Raw genomic sequence first — 18343 nt, forward strand, 5'->3', positions numbered from 1 at the left:
TTTATTATTTTTAATTTCTAATTTTAATTTATTACAAAAATTACGATCATAATTAACGATTGGGGACGTAGCTCAAATTGTAGTGCTCTAGCTTTGCATGCAAGAGGTTCGAGGTTCGTTACCCCGCATCTGAAAATTATTTTTATACTCTCAACGGACCAATATATTTTAGGGTGTTTTGATCTTTTGAGGAATTTCATATTTGCTTTCATTTTTGTTTATTAATTTTAATTATAATTTTAATTTATTACAGATATCACTACCATAATTAACGAATGGGGATGTAGCTCAAATAGTAGACCGCTCGCTTTGCATGCAAGTGTTTCGATTTCGATACCCCGCATCTCAAAAGTTTTTTTTATCCTCCCAACTCACCAATATATTTAAGAGTGTTTTGATCTTTTTAAGAATTTCTTATTTTCTTTGATTTTTCTTTATTATTTTTATATTTTTTAGTTTTAATTTATTATAACAATTATTATCATAATTAAGAAATGGGGAAGTAGATTAAATGGTAGAGCGATTGTTTTGCATGCGAGAGGTCTGGGTTTCAGTACACCGCATCTCCAAATTATTTTTATCCTCACAAATGAACAATATATTTTAGGGTGATTTGATATTTTCAGGAATTTCTTATTTTCTTTCATTTTTATTTATTATTTTGTATTTATCAAATTTGAATTTCCTACCACAATTACTATCTTAATTAACAAATGGGGATGTAGCTCAAATGGGAGAGCGTTTGCTTATCTTGCGAGAAGTACGAGGTTCAATACCCCGCATCTCTAAATTATTCTTACCTCACAACGCAGCAATATAATGTAGGGTGTTTTAATAATTTTTCATAAATTTCTTATTTTCTTTCATATTTTTTTATTATTTTTAATTTTTTAATTTTATAGTATTGCAACAATTACTATCATGACTAACAAATGGGTATGTAGCACAAGCGGTAGAGTGCCCTCTTTGCGTGTTAATGGTACGGGGTTCGATACCCCGCTTTTCCAAATTATTTTTTTCCTCACAACTCATCAATATATTTGAGGGTGTTTTGATCTTTTCAGTAATTTCTTTTTTTCTTTCATACGTATTTACTATTTTTAACTTAGTATAACAATTACTCTCATTATTAACAAATGGGGATGTAGCTCAAACGGTAGAATGCTCGCTATGCATGCGAGAGGTACAGCAACCGATACCCCGCATCTCCAAATTATTTTTATCCTCACAATTCACCAATATATGTAAAGGTGTTTTGATATTTTCTAGAATTTATTATTTTCTTTAATATTTATTTATTATTTTTAATTTTTAATTTTAATTTATTACAACAATTACTCTCATAATTAACAAACGGAGACGTAGCTCCAACGGTAGAGCGCTTACTTTGCATGCAAGAGGTACGGGGATTGATAAACCGCATCTCCAAATTTTTTTTATCATTGCAACTGACCAATATATTTAAGGGTGTTTTGAGCATTTCAGGAAATTCTAATTTTCTTTCATTTTTATTTATTCATTTAAATTCTTTTCGGTTTAATTTATTATAACGATTACTATCATAGTTAACAAATGGGGATGTTGCTCAATCGGTAGAGCACTTGCTTTGCATGCAAGAGGTACGGGGATCGTTACACCGCATTTCCAAATTATTTTTATCCTCACAACTCACTGATATATTTTAGAGTATTGAGATCTTTTTAGGAATTACTAATTTTCTTTCATATTTTTTTATTATTTTTAATTTTAAGATTAATTTATTACAACAATTGCTATCTTAATTTACAAATGGGGATGTAGCTCAAACGGTAGAGTGCTCGCTTAGCATGCGAGAGGTACGGGGTTCGATACCCCGCATCTCCAACTTATTTTTATCCTCACAACTCACTAATATATTTTAGGGTGTTTTGATATTTTCTGGAATTTTTTATTTTCTTTCATTTTTATTTATTATTTTTAATGTCTTACAACATTTACTATTATAATAATCAAGTGGGGATGTAGCTCAAATGGTAGAGCGTTCGCTTTGCATGCGAGAGGTACGGGGTTCGATACCCCGCATCTCCAAATTACTTTTATCCTCATAAGCCATCAATATATTTTAGGGTATTTTGATCTTTTTTCAGGAATTTCTTATTTTCTTCCATTTTTATTTATTATTTTTAATTTACTACAACAATTTCCATCACAATTAACAAATTGGCATTTTCCTCAAATGGTAGAATGCCCGCTCTGCATGCAAGAGGTACGGAGATCGATACCCCGTATCTCCAAATTAATTTTATCTTCACAACTCACCAATATTTTTTAAGGTGTTTTGATCTTTTCAGGAATTTCTTATTTTCTTTCATATACATTTATTATTTTAAATTTTTGTCGATTTAATTTTATTACAACAATTACCATCATAATTAACAAATGGGGACGTAACTGAAATGGTAGAGTGCTTGGTTTGCTTGCAAGAGGTACGTGGATCGATACACCGCATTTCCAAATTATTTTTATCCTCACAACTCACCAATATATTTTAGGGTGTTTTGGTCTTTTCAGGAATTTCCTATTTTCTTTCATTTTTATTTTTTATTTTTTTAGGTTTAATTTGTTATAACGATTACTATCATAGTTAAGAAATGGGGATGTATCTCAAATGGTAGAGTTCTCGCTTTGCATGTTAGAGGTACGTGGTTCGATACATGTATTTCCAAATCATTTTTGTCCTCACAACTCGCCAATATATTTTATGGTGTTTTGCTCCTTTCAGGAATTTCATTTTTTCTTACTTATTCATTTATTATTTTTAATTTCTAATTTTAATTTATTACAAAAATTACGATCATAATTAACGATTGGGGACGTAGCTCAAATAGTAGAGCTCTAGCTTTGCATGCAAGAGGTTCGAGGTTCGTTACCCCGCATCTGAAAATTATTTTTATACTCTCAACGGACCAATATATTTTAGGGTGTTTTGATCTTTTGAGGAATTTCATATTTGCTTTCATTTTTGTTTATTAATTTTAATTATAATTTTAATTTATTACAGATATCACTATCATAATTAACGAATGGGGACGTAGCTCAAATAGTAGACCGCTCGCTTTGCATGCAAGTGTTTCGATTTCGATACCCCGCATCTCAAAAGTTTTTTTTATCCTCCCAACTCACCAATATATTTAAGAGTGTTTTGATCTTTTTAAGAATTTCTTATTTTCTTTGATTTTTCTTTATTATTTTTATATTTTTTAGTTTTAATTTATTATAACAATTATTATCATAATTAAGAAATGGGGAAGTAGATTAAATGGTAGAGCGATTGTTTTGCATGCGAGAGGTCTGGGTTTCAGTACACCGCATCTCCAAATTATTTTTATCCTCACAAATGAACAATATATTTTAGGGTGATTTGATATTTTCAGGAATTTCTTATTTTCTTTCATTTTTATTTATTATTTTGTATTTATCAAATTTGAATTTCTTACCACAATTACTATCTTAATTAACAAATGGGGATGTAGCTCAAATGGTAGAGCGTTTGCTTATCTTGCGAGAAGTACGAGGTTCAATACCCCGCATCTCTAAATTATTCTTACCTCACAACTCAGCAATATAATGTAGGGTGTTTTAATAATTTTTCATAAATTTCTTACTTTCTTTCATATTTTTTTATTATTTTTAATTTTTTAATTTTATTGTATTGCAACAATTACTATCATGACTAACAAATGGGTATGTAGCACAAGCGGTAGAGTGCCCTCTTTGCGTGTTAATGGTACGGGGTTCGATACCCCGCTTTTCCAAATTATTTTTTTCCTCACAACTCATCAATATATTTGAGGGTGTTTTGATCTTTTCAGTAATTTCTTTTTTTCTTTCATACGTATTTACTATTTTTAACTTAGTATAACAATTACTCTCATTATTAACAAATGGGGATGTAGCTCAAACGGTAGAATGCTCGCTATGCATGCGAGAGGTACAGCAACCGATACCCCGCATCTCCAAATTATTTTTATCCTCACAATTCACCAATATATGTAAAGGTGTTTTGATATTTTCTAGAATTTATTATTTTCTTTAATATTTATTTATTATTTTTAATTTTTAATTTTAATTTATTACAACAATTACTCTCATAATTAACAAACGGAGACGTAGCTCCAACGGTAGAGCGCTTACTTTGCATGCAAGAGGTACGGGGATTGATAAACCGCATCTCCAAATTTTTTTTATCATTGCAACTGACCAATATATTTAAGGGTGTTTTGAGCATTTCAGGAAATTCTAATTTTCTTTCATTTTTATTTATTCATTTAAATTCTTTTCGGTTTAATTTATTATAACGATTACTATCATAGTTAACAAATGGGGATGTTGCTCAATCGGTAGAGCACTTGCTTTGCATGCAAGAGGTACGGGGATCGTTACACCGCATTTCCAAATTATTTTTATCCTCACAACTCACTGATATATTTTAGAGTATTGAGATCTTTTTAGGAATTACTAATTTTCTTTCATATTTTTTTATTATTTTTAATTTTAAGATTAATTTATTACAACAATTGCTATCTTAATTTACAAATGGGGATGTAGCTCAAACGGTAGAGTGCTCGCTTAGCATGCGAGAGGTACGGGGTTCGATACCCCGCATCTCCAACTTATTTTTATCCTCACAACTCACTAATATATTTTAGGGTGTTTTGATATTTTCTGGAATTTTTTATTTTCTTTCATTTTTATTTATTATTTTTAATGTCTTACAACATTTACTATTATAATAATCAAGTGGGGATGTAGCTCAAATGGTAGAGCGTTCGCTTTGCATGCGAGAGGTACGGGGTTCGATACCCCGCATCTCCAAATTACTTTTATCCTCATAAGCCATCAATATATTTTAGGGTATTTTGATCTTTTTTCAGGAATTTCTTATTTTCTTCCATTTTTATTTATTATTTTTAATTTACTACAACAATTTCCATCACAATTAACAAATTGGCATTTTCCTCAAATGGTAGAATGCCCGCTCTGCATGCAAGAGGTACGGAGATCGATACCCCGTATCTCCAAATTAATTTTATCTTCACAACTCACCAATATTTTTTAAGGTGTTTTGATCTTTTCAGGAATTTCTTATTTTCTTTCATATACATTTATTATTTTAAATTTTTGTCGATTTAATTTTATTACAACAATTACCATCATAATTAACAAATGGGGACGTAACTGAAATGGTAGAGTGCTTGGTTTGCTTGCAAGAGGTACGTGGATCGATACACCGCATTTCCAAATTATTTTTATCCTCACAACTCACCAATATATTTTAGGGTGTTTTGGTCTTTTCAGGAATTTCCTATTTTCTTTCATTTTTATTTTTTATTTTTTTAGGTTTAATTTGTTATAACGATTACTATCATAGTTAAGAAATGGGGATGTATCTCAAATGGTAGAGTTCTCGCTTTGCATGTTAGAGGTACGTGGTTCGATACATGTATTTCCAAATCATTTTTGTCCTCACAACTCGCCAATATATTTTATGGTGTTTTGCTCCTTTCAGGAATTTCATTTTTTCTTACTTATTCATTTATTATTTTTAATTTCTAATTTTAATTTATTACAAAAATTACGATCATAATTAACGATTGGGGACGTAGCTCAAATAGTAGAGCTCTAGCTTTGCATGCAAGAGGTTCGAGGTTCGTTACCCCGCATCTGAAAATTATTTTTATACTCTCAACGGACCAATATATTTTAGGGTGTTTTGATCTTTTGAGGAATTTCATATTTGCTTTCATTTTTGTTTATTAATTTTAATTATAATTTTAATTTATTACAGATATCACTATCATAATTAACGAATGGGGACGTAGCTCAAATAGTAGACCGCTCGCTTTGCATGCAAGTGTTTCGATTTCGATACCCCGCATCTCAAAAGTTTTTTTTATCCTCCCAACTCACCAATATATTTAAGAGTGTTTTGATCTTTTTAACAATTTCTTATTTTCTTTGATTTTTCTTTATTATTTTTATATTTTTTAGTTTTAATTTATTATAACAATTATTATCATAATTAAGAAATGGGGAAGTAGATTAAATGGTAGAGCGATTGTTTTGCATGCGAGAGGTCTGGGTTTCAGTACACCGCATCTCCAAATTATTTTTATCCTCACAAATGAACAATATATTTTAGGGTGATTTGATATTTTCAGGAATTTCTTATTTTCTTTCATTTTTATTTATTATTTTGTATTTATCAAATTTGAATTTCTTACCACAATTACTATCTTAATTAACAAATGGGGATGTAGCTCAAATGGTAGAGCGTTTGCTTATCTTGCGAGAAGTACGAGGTTCAATACCCCGCATCTCTAAATTATTCTTACCTCACAACTCAGCAATATAATGTAGGGTGTTTTAATAATTTTTCATAAATTTCTTACTTTCTTTCATATTTTTTTATTATTTTTAATTTTTTAATTTTATTGTATTGCAACAATTACTATCATGACTAACAAATGGGTATGTAGCACAAGCGGTAGAGTGCCCTCTTTGCGTGTTAATGGTACGGGGTTCGATACCCCGCTTTTCCAAATTATTTTTTTCCTCACAACTCATCAATATATTTGAGGGTGTTTTGATCTTTTCAGTAATTTCTTTTTTTCTTTCATACGTATTTACTATTTTTAACTTAGTATAACAATTACTCTCATTATTAACAAATGGGGATGTAGCTCAAACGGTAGAATGCTCGCTATGCATGCGAGAGGTACAGCAACCGATACCCCGCATCTCCAAATTATTTTTATCCTCACAATTCACCAATATATGTAAAGGTGTTTTGATATTTTCTAGAATTTATTATTTTCTTTAATATTTATTTATTATTTTTAATTTTTAATTTTAATTTATTACAACAATTACTCTCATAATTAACAAACGGAGACGTAGCTCCAACGGTAGAGCGCTTACTTTGCATGCAAGAGGTACGGGGATTGATAAACCGCATCTCCAAATTTTTTTTATCATTGCAACTGACCAATATATTTAAGGGTGTTTTGAGCATTTCAGGAAATTCTAATTTTCTTTCATTTTTATTTATTCATTTAAATTCTTTTCGGTTTAATTTATTATAACGATTACTATCATAGTTAACAAATGGGGATGTTGCTCAATCGGTAGAGCACTTGCTTTGCATGCAAGAGGTACGGGGATCGTTACACCGCATTTCCAAATTATTTTTATCCTCACAACTCACTGATATATTTTAGAGTATTGAGATCTTTTTAGGAATTACTAATTTTCTTTCATATTTTTTTATTATTTTTAATTTTAAGATTAATTTATTACAACAATTGCTATCTTAATTTACAAATGGGGATGTAGCTCAAACGGTAGAGTGCTCGCTTAGCATGCGAGAGGTACGGGGTTCGATACCCCGCATCTCCAACTTATTTTTATCCTCACAACTCACTAATATATTTTAGGGTGTTTTGATATTTTCTGGAATTTTTTATTTTCTTTCATTTTTATTTATTATTTTTAATGTCTTACAACATTTACTATTATAATAATCAAGTGGGGATGTAGCTCAAATGGTAGAGCGTTCGCTTTGCATGCGAGAGGTACGGGGTTCGATACCCCGCATCTCCAAATTACTTTTATCCTCATAAGCCATCAATATATTTTAGGGTATTTTGATCTTTTTTCAGGAATTTCTTATTTTCTTCCATTTTTATTTATTATTTTTAATTTACTACAACAATTTCCATCACAATTAACAAATTGGCATTTTCCTCAAATGGTAGAATGCCCGCTCTGCATGCAAGAGGTACGGAGATCGATACCCCGTATCTCCAAATTAATTTTATCTTCACAACTCACCAATATTTTTTAAGGTGTTTTGATCTTTTCAGGAATTTCTTATTTTCTTTCATATACATTTATTATTTTAAATTTTTGTCGATTTAATTTTATTACAACAATTACCATCATAATTAACAAATGGGGACGTAACTGAAATGGTAGAGTGCTTGGTTTGCTTGCAAGAGGTACGTGGATCGATACACCGCATTTCCAAATTATTTTTATCCTCACAACTCACCAATATATTTTAGGGTGTTTTGGTCTTTTCAGGAATTTCCTATTTTCTTTCATTTTTATTTTTTATTTTTTTAGGTTTAATTTGTTATAACGATTACTATCATAGTTAAGAAATGGGGATGTATCTCAAATGGTAGAGTTCTCGCTTTGCATGTTAGAGGTACGTGGTTCGATACATGTATTTCCAAATCATTTTTGTCCTCACAACTCGCCAATATATTTTATGGTGTTTTGCTCCTTTCAGGAATTTCATTTTTTCTTACTTATTCATTTATTATTTTTAATTTCTAATTTTAATTTATTACAAAAATTACGATCATAATTAACGATTGGGGACGTAGCTCAAATAGTAGAGCTCTAGCTTTGCATGCAAGAGGTTCGAGGTTCGTTACCCCGCATCTGAAAATTATTTTTATACTCTCAACGGACCAATATATTTTAGGGTGTTTTGATCTTTTGAGGAATTTCATATTTGCTTTCATTTTTGTTTATTAATTTTAATTATAATTTTAATTTATTACAGATATCACTATCATAATTAACGAATGGGGACGTAGCTCAAATAGTAGACCGCTCGCTTTGCATGCAAGTGTTTCGATTTCGATACCCCGCATCTCAAAAGTTTTTTTTATCCTCCCAACTCACCAATATATTTAAGAGTGTTTTGATCTTTTTAACAATTTCTTATTTTCTTTGATTTTTCTTTATTATTTTTATATTTTTTAGTTTTAATTTATTATAACAATTATTATCATAATTAAGAAATGGGGAAGTAGATTAAATGGTAGAGCGATTGTTTTGCATGCGAGAGGTCTGGGTTTCAGTACACCGCATCTCCAAATTATTTTTATCCTCACAAATGAACAATATATTTTAGGGTGATTTGATATTTTCAGGAATTTCTTATTTTCTTTCATTTTTATTTATTATTTTGTATTTATCAAATTTGAATTTCTTACCACAATTACTATCTTAATTAACAAATGGGGATGTAGCTCAAATGGTAGAGCGTTTGCTTATCTTGCGAGAAGTACGAGGTTCAATACCCCGCATCTCTAAATTATTCTTACCTCACAACTCAGCAATATAATGTAGGGTGTTTTAATAATTTTTCATAAATTTCTTACTTTCTTTCATATTTTTTTATTATTTTTAATTTTTTAATTTTATTGTATTGCAACAATTACTATCATGACTAACAAATGGGTATGTAGCACAAGCGGTAGAGTGCCCTCTTTGCGTGTTAATGGTACGGGGTTCGATACCCCGCTTTTCCAAATTATTTTTATCCTCACAACTCATCAATATATTTGAGGGTGTTTTGATCTTTTCAGTAATTTTTTTTTTCTTTCATACGTATTTACTATTTTTAACTTAGTATAACAATTACTCTCATTATTAACAAATGGGGATGTAGCTCAAACGGTAGAATGCTCGCTATGCATGCGAGAGGTACAGCAACCGATACCCCGCATCTCCAAATTATTTTTATCCTCACAATTCACCAATATATGTAAAGGTGTTTTGATATTTTCTAGAATTTATTATTTTCTTTAATATTTATTTATTATTTTTAATTTTTAATTTTAATTTATTACAACAATTACTCTCATAATTAACAAACGGAGACGTAGCTCCAACGGTAGAGCGCTTACTTTGCATGCAAGAGGTACGGGGATTGATAAACCGCATCTCCAAATTTTTTTTATCATTGCAACTGACCAATATATTTATGGGTGTTTTGAGCATTTCAGGAAATTCTAATTTTCTTTCATTTTTATTTATTCATTTAAATTCTTTTCGGTTTAATTTATTATAACGATTACTATCATAGTTAACAAATGGGGATGTTGCTCAATCGGTAGAGCACTTGCTTTGCATGCAAGAGGTACGGGGATCGTTACACCGCATTTCCAAATTATTTTTATCCTCACAACTCACTGATATATTTTAGAGTATTGAGATCTTTTTAGGAATTACTAATTTTCTTTCATATTTTTTTATTATTTTTAATTTTAAGATTAATTTATTACAACAATTGCTATCTTAATTTACAAATGGGGATGTAGCTCAAACGGTAGAGTGCTCGCTTAGCATGCGAGAGGTACGGGGTTCGATACCCCGCATCTCCAACTTATTTTTATCCTCACAACTCACTAATATATTTTAGGGTGTTTTGATATTTTCTGGAATTTTTTATTTTCTTTCATTTTTATTTATTATTTTTAATGTCTTACAACATTTACTATTATAATAATCAAGTGGGGATGTAGCTCAAATGGTAGAGCGTTCGCTTTGCATGCGAGAGGTACGGGGTTCGATACCCCGCATCTCCAAATTACTTTTATCCTCATAAGCCATCAATATATTTTAGGGTATTTTGATCTTTTTTTAGGAATTTCTTATTTTCTTCCATTTTTATTTATTATTTTTAATTTACTACAACAATTTCCATCACAATTAACAAATTGGCATTTTCCTCAAATGGTAGAATGCCCGCTCTGCATGCAAGAGGTACGGAGATCGATACCCCGTATCTCCAAATTAATTTTATCTTCACAACTCACCAATATTTTTTAAGGTGTTTTGATCTTTTCAGGAATTTCTTATTTTCTTTCATATACATTTATTATTTTAAATTTTTGTCGATTTAATTTTATTACAACAATTACCATCATAATTAACAAATGGGGACGTAACTGAAATGGTAGAGTGCTTGGTTTGCTTGCAAGAGGTACGTGGATCGATACACCGCATTTCCAAATTATTTTTATCCTCACAACTCACCAATATATTTTAGGGTGTTTTGGTCTTTTCAGGAATTTCCTATTTTCTTTCATTTTTATTTTTTATTTTTTTAGGTTTAATTTGTTATAACGATTACTATCATAGTTAAGAAATGGGGATGTATCTCAAATGGTAGAGTTCTCGCTTTGCATGTTAGAGGTACGTGGTTCGATACATGTATTTCCAAATCATTTTTGTCCTCACAACTCGCCAATATATTTTATGGTGTTTTGCTCCTTTCAGGAATTTCATTTTTTCTTACTTATTCATTTATTATTTTTAATTTCTAATTTTAATTTATTACAAAAATTACGATCATAATTAACGATTGGGGACGTAGCTCAAATAGTAGAGCTCTAGCTTTGCATGCAAGAGGTTCGAGGTTCGTTACCCCGCATCTGAAAATTATTTTTATACTCTCAACGGACCAATATATTTTAGGGTGTTTTGATCTTTTGAGGAATTTCATATTTGCTTTCATTTTTGTTTATTAATTTTAATTATAATTTTAATTTATTACAGATATCACTATCATAATTAACGAATGGGGACGTAGCTCAAATAGTAGACCGCTCGCTTTGCATGCAAGTGTTTCGATTTCGATACCCCGCATCTCAAAAGTTTTTTTTATCCTCCCAACTCACCAATATATTTAAGAGTGTTTTGATCTTTTTAACAATTTCTTATTTTCTTTGATTTTTCTTTATTATTTTTATATTTTTTAGTTTTAATTTATTATAACAATTATTATCATAATTAAGAAATGGGGAAGTAGATTAAATGGTAGAGCGATTGTTTTGCATGCGAGAGGTCTGGGTTTCAGTACACCGCATCTCCAAATTATTTTTATCCTCACAAATGAACAATATATTTTAGGGTGATTTGATATTTTCAGGAATTTCTTATTTTCTTTCATTTTTATTTATTATTTTGTATTTATCAAATTTGAATTTCTTACCACAATTACTATCTTAATTAACAAATGGGGATGTAGCTCAAATGGTAGAGCGTTTGCTTATCTTGCGAGAAGTACGAGGTTCAATACCCCGCATCTCTAAATTATTCTTACCTCACAACTCAGCAATATAATGTAGGGTGTTTTAATAATTTTTCATAAATTTCTTACTTTCTTTCATATTTTTTTATTATTTTTAATTTTTTAATTTTATTGTATTGCAACAATTACTATCATGACTAACAAATGGGTATGTAGCACGAGCGGTAGAGTGCCCTCTTTGCGTGTTAATGGTACGGGGTTCGATACCCCGCTTTTCCAAATTATTTTTATCCTCACAACTCATCAATATATTTGAGGGTGTTTTGATCTTTTCAGTAATTTTTTTTTTCTTTCATACGTATTTACTATTTTTAACTTAGTATAACAATTACTCTCATTATTAACAAATGGGGATGTAGCTCAAACGGTAGAATGCTCGCTATGCATGCGAGAGGTACAGCAACCGATACCCCGCATCTCCAAATTATTTTTATCCTCACAATTCACCAATATATGTAAAGGTGTTTTGATATTTTCTAGAATTTATTATTTTCTTTAATATTTATTTATTATTTTTAATTTTTAATTTTAATTTATTACAACAATTACTCTCATAATTAACAAACGGAGACGTAGCTCCAACGGTAGAGCGCTTACTTTGCATGCAAGAGGTACGGGGATTGATAAACCGCATCTCCAAATTTTTTTTATCATTGCAACTGACCAATATATTTATGGGTGTTTTGAGCATTTCAGGAAATTCTAATTTTCTTTCATTTTTATTTATTCATTTAAATTCTTTTCGGTTTAATTTATTATAACGATTACTATCATAGTTAACAAATGGGGATGTTGCTCAATCGGTAGAGCACTTGCTTTGCATGCAAGAGGTACGGGGATCGTTACACCGCATTTCCAAATTATTTTTATCCTCACAACTCACCGATATATTTTAGAGTATTGAGATCTTTTTTGGAATTTCTAATTTTCTTTCATATTTTTTTATTATTTTTAATTTTAAGATTAATTTATTACAACAATTGCTATCTTAATTTACAAATGGGGATGTAGCTCAAACGGTAGAGTGCTCGCTTAGCATGCGAGAGGTACGGGGTTCGATACCCCGCATCTCCAACTTATTTTTATCCTCACAACTCACTAATATATTTTAGGGTGTTTTGATATTTTCTGGAATTTTTTATTTTCTTTCATTTTTATTTATTATTTTTAATGTCTTACAACATTTACTATTATAATAATCAAGTGGGGATGTAGCTCAAATGGTAGAGCGTTCGCTTTGCATGCGAGAGGTACGGGGTTCGATACCCCGCATCTCCAAATTACTTTTATCCTCATAAGCCATCAATATATTTTAGGGTATTTTGATCTTTTTTCAGGAATTTCTTATTTTCTTCCATTTTTATTTATTATTTTTAATTTACTACAACAATTTCCATCACAATTAACAAATTGGCATTTTCCTCAAATGGTAGAATGCCCGCTCTGCATGCAAGAGGTACGGAGATCGATACCCCGTATCTCCAAATTATTTTTATCTTCACAAGTCACCAATATTTTTTAAGGTGTTTTGATCTTTTCAGGAATTTCTTATTTTCTTTCATATACATTTATTATTTTAAATTTTTGTCGATTTAATTTTATTACAACAATTACCATCATAATTATCAAATGGGGACGTAACTGAAATGGTAGAGTGCTTGGTTTGCTTGCAAGAGGTACGTGGATCGATACACCGCATTTCCAAATTATTTTTATCCTCACAACTCACCAATATATTTTAGGGTGTTTTGGTCTTTTCAGGAATTTCCTATTTTCTTTCATTTTTATTTTTTATTTTTTTAGGTTTAATTTGTTATAACGATTACTATCATAGTTAAGAAATGGGGATGTATCTCAAATGGTAGAGTTCTCGCTTTGCATGTTAGAGGTACGTGGTTCGATACATGTATTTCCAAATCATTTTTGTCCTCACAACTCGCCAATATATTTTATGGTGTTTTGCTCCTTTCAGGAATTTCATTTTTTCTTACTTATTCATTTATTATTTTTAATTTCTAATTTTAATTTATTACAAAAATTACGATCATAATTAACGATTGGGGACGTAGCTCAAATAGTAGAGCTCTAGCTTTGCATGCAAGAGGTTCGAGGTTCGTTACCCCGCATCTGAAAATTATTTTTATACTCTCAACGGACCAATATATTTTAGGGTGTTTTGATCTTTTGAGGAATTTCATATTTGCTTTCATTTTTGTTTATTAATTTTAATTATAATTTTAATTTATTACAGATATCACTATCATAATTAACGAATGGGGACGTAGCTCAAATAGTAGACCGCTCGCTTTGCATGCAAGTGTTTCGATTTCGATACCCCGCATCTCAAAAGTTTTTTTTATCCTCCCAACTCACCAATATATTTAAGAGTGTTTTGATCTTTTTAACAATTTCTTATTTTCTTTGATTTTTCTTTATTATTTTTATATTTTTTAGTTTTAATTTATTATAACAATTATTATCATAATTAAGAAATGGGGAAGTAGATTAAATGGTAGAGCGATTGTTTTGCATGCGAGAGGTCTGGGTTTCAGTACACCGCATCTCCAAATTATTTTTATCCTCACAAATGAACAATATATTTTAGGGTGATTTGATATTTTCAGGAATTTCTTATTTTCTTTCATTTTTATTTATTATTTTGTATTTATCAAATTTGAATTTCTTACCACAATTACTATCTTAATTAACAAATGGGGATGTAGCTCAAATGGTAGAGCGTTTGCTTATCTTGCGAGAAGTACGAGGTTCAATACCCCGCATCTCTAAATTATTCTTACCTCACAACTCAGCAATATAATGTAGGGTGTTTTAATAATTTTTCATAAATTTCTTACTTTCTTTCATATTTTTTTATTATTTTTAATTTTTTAATTTTATTGTATTGCAACAATTACTATCATGACTAACAAATGGGTATGTAGCACAAGCGGTAGAGTGCCCTCTTTGCGTGTTAATGGTACGGGGTTCGATACCCCGCTTTTCCAAATTATTTTTATCCTCACAACTCATCAATATATTTGAGGGTGTTTTGATCTTTTCAGTAATTTTTTTTTTCTTTCATACGTATTTACTATTTTTAACTTAGTATAACAATTACTCTCATTATTAACAAATGGGGATGTAGCTCAAACGGTAGAATGCTCGCTATGCATGCGAGAGGTACAGCAACCGATACCCCGCATCTCCAAATTATTTTTATCCTCACAATTCACCAATATATGTAAAGGTGTTTTGATATTTTCTAGAATTTATTATTTTCTTTAATATTTATTTATTATTTTTAATTTTTAATTTTAATTTATTACAACAATTACTCTCATAATTAACAAACGGAGACGTAGCTCCAACGGTAGAGCGCTTACTTTGCATGCAAGAGGTACGGGGATTGATAAACCGCATCTCCAAATTTTTTTTATCATTGCAACTGACCAATATATTTATGGGTGTTTTGAGCATTTCAGGAAATTCTAATTTTCTTTCATTTTTATTTATTCATTTAAATTCTTTTCGGTTTAATTTATTATAACGATTACTATCATAGTTAACAAATGGGGATGTTGCTCAATCGGTAGAGCACTTGCTTTGCATGCAAGAGGTACGGGGATCGTTACACCGCATTTCCAAATTATTTTTATCCTCACAACTCACCGATATATTTTAGAGTATTGAGATCTTTTTTGGAATTTCTAATTTTCTTTCATATTTTTTTATTATTTTTAATTTTAAGATTAATTTATTACAACAATTGCTATCTTAATTTACAAATGGGGATGTAGCTCAAACGGTAGAGTGCTCGCTTAGCATGCGAGAGGTACGGGGTTCGATACCCCGCATCTCCAACTTATTTTTATCCTCACAACTCACTAATATATTTTAGGGTGTTTTGATATTTTCTGGAATTTTTTATTTTCTTTCATTTTTATTTATTATTTTTAATGTCTTACAACATTTACTATTATAATAATCAAGTGGGGATGTAGCTCAAATGGTAGAGCGTTCGCTTTGCATGCGAGAGGTACGGGGTTCGATACCCCGCATCTCCAAATTACTTTTATCCTCATAAGCCATCAATATATTTTAGGGTATTTTGATCTTTTTTCAGGAATTTCTTATTTTCTTCCATTTTTATTTATTATTTTTAATTTACTACAACAATTTCCATCACAATTAACAAATTGGCATTTTCCTCAAATGGTAGAATGCCCGCTCTGCATGCAAGAGGTACGGAGATCGATACCCCGTATCTCCAAATTATTTTTATCTTCACAAGTCACCAATATTTTTTAAGGTGTTTTGATCTTTTCAGGAATTTCTTATTTTCTTTCATATACATTTATTATTTTAAATTTTTGTCGATTTAATTTTATTACAACAATTACCATCATAATTATCAAATGGGGACGTAACTGAAATGGTAGAGTGCTTGGTTTGCTTGCAAGAGGTACGTGGATCGATACACCGCATTTCCAAATTATTTTTATCCTCACAACTCACCAATATATTTTAGGGTGTTTTGGTCTTTTCAGGAATTTCCTATTTTCTTTCATTTTTATTTTTTATTTTTTTAGGTTTAATTTGTTATAACGATTACTATCATAGTTAAGAAATGGGGATGTATCTCAAATGGTAGAGTTCTCGCTTTGCATGTTAGAGGTACGTGGTTCGATACATGTATTTCCAAATCATTTTTGTCCTCACAACTCGCCAATATATTTTATGGTGTTTTGCTCCTTTCAGGAATTTCATTTTTTCTTACTTATTCATTTATTATTTTTAATTTCTAATTTTAATTTATTACAAAAATTACGATCATAATTAACGATTGGGGACGTAGCTCAAATAGTAGAGCTCTAGCTTTGCATGCAAGAGGTTCGAGGTTCGTTACCCCGCATCTGAAAATTATTTTTATACTCTCAACGGACCAATATATTTTAGGGTGTTTTGATCTTTTGAGGAATTTCATATTTGCTTTCATTTTTGTTTATTAATTTTAATTATAATTTTAATTTATTACAGATATCACTATCATAATTAACGAATGGGGACGTAGCTCAAATAGTAGACCGCTCGCTTTGCATGCAAGTGTTTCGATTTCGATACCCCGCATCTCAAAAGTTTTTTTTATCCTCCCAACTCACCAATATATTTAAGAGTGTTTTGATCTTTTTAACAATTTCTTATTTTCTTTGATTTTTCTTTATTATTTTTATATTTTTTAGTTTTAATTTATTATAACAATTATTATCATAATTAAGAAATGGGGAAGTAGATTAAATGGTAGAGCGATTGTTTTGCATGCGAGAGGTCTGGGTTTCAGTACACCGCATCTCCAAATTATTTTTATCCTCACAAATGAACAATATATTTTAGGGTGATTTGATATTTTCAGGAATTTCTTATTTTCTTTCATTTTTATTTATTATTTTGTATTTATCAAATTTGAATTTCTTACCACAATTACTATCTTAATTAACAAATGGGGATGTAGCTCAAATGGTAGAGCGTTTGCTTATCTTGCGAGAAGTACGAGGTTCAATACCCCGCATCTCTAAATTATTCTTACCTCACAACTCAGCAATATAATGTAGGGTGTTTTAATAATTTTTCATAAATTTCTTACTTTCTTTCATATTTTTTTATTATTTTTAATTTTTTAATTTTATTGTATTGCAACAATTACTATCATGACTAACAAATGGGTATGTAGCACAAGCGGTAGAGTGCCCTCTTTGCGTGTTAATGGTACGGGGTTCGATACCCCGCTTTTCCAAATTATTTTTATCCTCACAACTCATCAATATATTTGAGGGTGTTTTGATCTTTTCAGTAATTTTTTTTTTCTTTCATACGTATTTACTATTTTTAACTTAGTATAACAATTACTCTCATTATTAACAAATGGGGATGTAGCTCAAACGGTAGAATGCTCGCTATGCATGCGAGAGGTACAGCAACCGATACCCCGCATCTCCAAATTATTTTTATCCTCACAATTCACCAATATATGTAAAGGTGTTTTGATATTTTCTAGAATTTATTATTTTCTTTAATATTTATTTATTATTTTTAATTTTTAATTTTAATTTATTACAACAATTACTCTCATAATTAACAAACGGAGACGTAGCTCCAACGGTAGAGCGCTTACTTTGCATGCAAGAGGTACGGGGATTGATAAACCGCATCTCCAAATTTTTTTTATCATTGCAACTGACCAATATATTTATGGGTGTTTTGAGCATTTCAGGAAATTCTAATTTTCTTTCATTTTTATTTATTCATTTAAATTCTTTTCGGTTTAATTTATTATAACGATTACTATCATAGTTAACAAATGGGGATGTTGCTCAATCGGTAGAGCACTTGCTTTGCATGCAAGAGGTACGG

At 30.2% G+C, this 18343-nt stretch overlaps 12 non-coding genes across 12 annotated transcripts; all 12 read left to right on the forward strand.

Moving 5' to 3' along the window:
- Nucleotides 1–1790: 1790 nt before the first annotated feature.
- TRNAA-AGC (transfer RNA alanine (anticodon AGC)) lies at nucleotides 1791–1863 on the forward strand. The gene has a single exon. It is a non-coding gene; the product is annotated as a tRNA-Ala (tRNA).
- Nucleotides 1864–1994: 131 nt separating this feature from the next.
- TRNAA-UGC (transfer RNA alanine (anticodon UGC)) lies at nucleotides 1995–2067 on the forward strand. Its single transcript has one exon. It is a non-coding gene; the product is annotated as a tRNA-Ala (tRNA).
- A 2510-nt stretch (nucleotides 2068–4577) lies between these two features.
- Nucleotides 4578–4650, forward strand: TRNAA-AGC (transfer RNA alanine (anticodon AGC)). Its single transcript has one exon. It is a non-coding gene; the product is annotated as a tRNA-Ala (tRNA).
- Nucleotides 4651–4781: 131 nt separating this feature from the next.
- Nucleotides 4782–4854, forward strand: TRNAA-UGC (transfer RNA alanine (anticodon UGC)). Its single transcript has one exon. It is a non-coding gene; the product is annotated as a tRNA-Ala (tRNA).
- A 2510-nt stretch (nucleotides 4855–7364) lies between these two features.
- Nucleotides 7365–7437, forward strand: TRNAA-AGC (transfer RNA alanine (anticodon AGC)). The gene has a single exon. It is a non-coding gene; the product is annotated as a tRNA-Ala (tRNA).
- A 131-nt stretch (nucleotides 7438–7568) lies between these two features.
- On the forward strand, nucleotides 7569–7641 carry TRNAA-UGC (transfer RNA alanine (anticodon UGC)). The gene has a single exon. It is a non-coding gene; the product is annotated as a tRNA-Ala (tRNA).
- A 2509-nt stretch (nucleotides 7642–10150) lies between these two features.
- Nucleotides 10151–10223, forward strand: TRNAA-AGC (transfer RNA alanine (anticodon AGC)). The gene has a single exon. It is a non-coding gene; the product is annotated as a tRNA-Ala (tRNA).
- Nucleotides 10224–10354: 131 nt separating this feature from the next.
- Nucleotides 10355–10427, forward strand: TRNAA-UGC (transfer RNA alanine (anticodon UGC)). Its single transcript has one exon. It is a non-coding gene; the product is annotated as a tRNA-Ala (tRNA).
- Nucleotides 10428–12936: 2509 nt separating this feature from the next.
- On the forward strand, nucleotides 12937–13009 carry TRNAA-AGC (transfer RNA alanine (anticodon AGC)). Its single transcript has one exon. It is a non-coding gene; the product is annotated as a tRNA-Ala (tRNA).
- Nucleotides 13010–13140: 131 nt separating this feature from the next.
- TRNAA-UGC (transfer RNA alanine (anticodon UGC)) lies at nucleotides 13141–13213 on the forward strand. The gene has a single exon. It is a non-coding gene; the product is annotated as a tRNA-Ala (tRNA).
- A 2509-nt stretch (nucleotides 13214–15722) lies between these two features.
- On the forward strand, nucleotides 15723–15795 carry TRNAA-AGC (transfer RNA alanine (anticodon AGC)). The gene has a single exon. It is a non-coding gene; the product is annotated as a tRNA-Ala (tRNA).
- A 131-nt stretch (nucleotides 15796–15926) lies between these two features.
- TRNAA-UGC (transfer RNA alanine (anticodon UGC)) lies at nucleotides 15927–15999 on the forward strand. Its single transcript has one exon. It is a non-coding gene; the product is annotated as a tRNA-Ala (tRNA).
- The last annotated feature ends 2344 nt before the right edge of the window (nucleotides 16000–18343 follow it).

The sequence above is a fragment of the Nelumbo nucifera genome, chromosome 2, assembly GCF_055504915.1.
Source record: "Nelumbo nucifera cultivar China Antique chromosome 2, China Antique-T2T, whole genome shotgun sequence".
NCBI lineage: Eukaryota > Viridiplantae > Streptophyta > Magnoliopsida > Proteales > Nelumbonaceae > Nelumbo > Nelumbo nucifera.